We start from the raw sequence: 3,527 nt of genomic DNA on the forward strand, positions 1-3,527 counted from the left end.
CCCCCACACACACACCGATACATCGAGCACTCTAGTCATGTCTCCCTGCCACACACAAACTTGCCATGTGCCCTTTGACGTTCCGGTAGGTCAGTCGCCCTATATCTTTGACTTGCACACACACAATTTCGATGGCTCTCTTCATCGATCTTGCACCCACCCACTTGATCCTCTCTTCGACTCTATCAATATCTATGACCCTTCCCTCTCTTCTCGTGGATCACCCCCTCTATATATGATATAGATAGGCCTCTATTTCACACACATTCACTACTGCAGGATGCTGCTAACACGACACTACGATCAGAGACCCTTCAACGAAACTGTGTGCGATGCAATAATCGCAAACGGTGGTGTAAAAACCGTCAAAAAAGGTGCAAAATGTTTGCGATGACGAATGCATCAAACACAGTTCATATTTTGGTTCCGTGTGCGATGCAGGGCATACAGTTCAGTTCAATTAACTATTTGCGATGAGGAGGAACAAAAGAAACGGGCAGCCAGATGAAGGTGTGTGCGATATACAGCATACGATTCACTCGGATGAACTGTTTGTGATTAGGCAACACAAAAGAAACGGTCAGGCAGATCAAGGTGTGTGTGATATACAGCATGCGTTTCACTCAGATGAACTGTTTGCGTTGAGATAAGAGAACAGAAACGGTTCAATATAACAAGACGTGTGTGATACGCGACAAACAGGTCTGTAATCAGAAATGTGTTCGAAGACCGATAATAACACAGACTTTTGCTTCTAATAAGACGTATGTGATATGCTCTGTCTACAAAACATCTATTGGCTATTCAGGGACGGGCGGTCATTCGGATACGCCATAAGGATGCATCAGCAAGGACTAGTTGTTCCACCAGTAGCTCATCTAAGAGAACTCTCAAGTTAAGTGTGCTCAGGCTGGAGCAGCCATCAGATGGGTGACTGGATGGGAAGTTGTGTTGATGTTAAATTAACTGATAGGATGGGTGATCGAAATGACCCATTCCCTCAGCTAATTTAACCTCAAGGTCCTTGTTTTTTATTTTTATTTTATTTTTTAACATATGTTAAAGAAGGTCTACCGCATTACTTTTTAACAATGTGTATACATGGCATACAGTTGATCCATCCGACCTGTTTGTGATGGAATAAGACGTGTGTGTTGTGGGCAAACGCTAGCTAGTGTACAACCGTTTACAATTGGTGAATTCATCATCGACGGGTTCCCTAGTCTGGTCCGTGTTCATCTCATCATCGTCTACTTCTTGTGCTAGCTCGAAGTTCCTTATATGCTAAGTTTCCATTAATTGATGGTGTTCTATGAACACGTCACCGTTTCCCGCCATTTCCTCACCTATTTCCCGCCACCCAACGATATTGCACATAAACCTAGGCGCAGCGCGACGCACGGAGGCAACAAGCGCAGCTTGTAGCACATCCACCTTTTCCAAGCATGCCAACGCACCAAAGCGCCGCCTCTGCCATCAACCTCATCGATGAGGAAAACCAAAAGGCATCATGGACCGTCGATGCCGCAGCGCTTCCCAGCAATGCGATGGACGACGCCATGATGCGCGTCATTGCCAGGGTTGAGCAGACCCTTAGCGCATGCCGCTTTAGCGCTGCGGATCAAGATAGGCATGTCAGCGCCGAGAGGCAGCAGCTCGCTGCACAACATGATCGATGGCGCGCCGCAGAGAAAGCTAAGCGCGTCTGCACTGATAGGCTGCGGCTCACCGCACTGCGGGACTATTGGAGCACCGCAGAGCAAGAGGCGTGGCGCACCGCATAGCAAGAGCGGATCCATTGGCACTTGCCTGCTGTCGACAGGGCGTCGTAGTTGGGTACACGTCCAGTCAGTACCCCCATTCCTCGCCAAGAGTGGGCACAGGCCCTCTGCGCCATACTTGCACCAGAGGCCGGCCGCGTCGTACTTGCACCGGACGCCCGCCGTGCCATTCGCATGGGTCGTGCCGTTCGCCTTGTCCGCGGCTCGCTCGATGCCAACGCGCTGGTCGGTAGGCTCGACCACCTCCTTGGCCTAGGTGTCCACCTAGGCGCAGTAGAGGAACATGGCTGTCGCATCCTCGAGGTGGTGATATCCGATGAAATAGCCAACTTGGAGCTCTAGATCACGCTCTAGATGTACCGCGAGCATGTCAACCACTTGGACGAACGCCTGCACGAGTTCAGGCAGAGCCAAGAGCTACCATAGGCAAGGGCTGCTGGTCATGGTCTCATGGACGCGTTTTATTTTGTTAAGTCGTTTCAATGTGGATAGCTATGTATTCACAGCAATCATACTATTGCTCTGTTTATTCCTCTGTTTCAATGTGTGTACTCTGTTTTCCGTTCTTATATGTTCTATTTCAATGTGTGTTTATACGCTTTCCATTCTATATATGTGGATGATAACAGATAGATTCAAATTAGTATACAAAAACAGATAGAAAATGGAATTCATAATATATATATATATAATATTAATTGTTCATTAGTTCATCACAGAATATATATAATATCATCACATATATGTGATGATACTTAACTACTAGGTACAATGCATAAAATTGTAAACAAACAATACTAAAACTAATAATCCCTCCTGGGGCCAGTATTCCGGCAGCCCCTCACCAGCAGCTCCCTGGTGCGCGGCGTCTTCCCAGAGCGGAGGCAGTACTCCGCCTCCTCCGCCTTGCAGCGCTTGACATGCCGATCTGTCTCTTGCAGGCGGACGCCCGCGAACGATCTTGCCATTTCATCGGGCACCCACCGGAGCTCCTCGTCGGTGGCATGCTCTAGCTTAATGGCCCAGCTCCATGCAGCGACGAGGCGCCTAGCGCCTCTGGCCTTCCTCGCGAAGTACTCGTCTTCGTACACCTCCTCTGCACGACGACGCGCCCGCCCCCAAAGCTCTGCTGCCTCCTTTTTCCAAGCGGCATCACGGGCTTCACAGGCTGCCTAGTACCTGGCATCCTCCTCCGCCATCTCCTTCTTGAAAGCCACTTGCCTGGCTTTCTCAGCCGGCGGCAGCGACTTCCAAAGACAAAGATCGTACTGGCCCCAAAACCAATCCAAAGTTGGGGGTCCGACGCAACCCCGTCCTACGGCGCGTAGGTGTCCTCGTCGCTGCTCTTCGAGTGAGCGTCCTCGGGGGGTGGCGACTCCTTCTCAGCGTGTGGGCAAACCGGCGGTGCCATGGCAGAGATTTGAGAGAGAGAGAGAGAGAGAGAGAGAGAGAGAGAGAAAGAAGGCGAGCAAGGGGAGGATCTGGATGAGAATGCAGGTGGGACGACGTGAGCAAGGTAGTATTTATTGGTGGCCGGAATCTAGATCAACGGGAACATTACACACGCCGGTCACTGGAATTTACGAGTACTGTAGTGTGAATTACACACGATTCCCGTAGCAAAATCCGTGTGTGAACATAATAGCTGACGGTTCCCGATGCAGAACCGTGTCTGAAAGCCCGCCACTCACTTTCCAAACCTCGAAGCGTGAAATAGAGTGCCAATTGTGTGGGGCCGGCTGTCTT

The sequence above is a fragment of the Triticum dicoccoides genome, chromosome 3B, assembly GCF_002162155.2.
Source record: "Triticum dicoccoides isolate Atlit2015 ecotype Zavitan chromosome 3B, WEW_v2.0, whole genome shotgun sequence".
NCBI classification, from domain to species: domain Eukaryota; kingdom Viridiplantae; phylum Streptophyta; class Magnoliopsida; order Poales; family Poaceae; genus Triticum; species Triticum dicoccoides.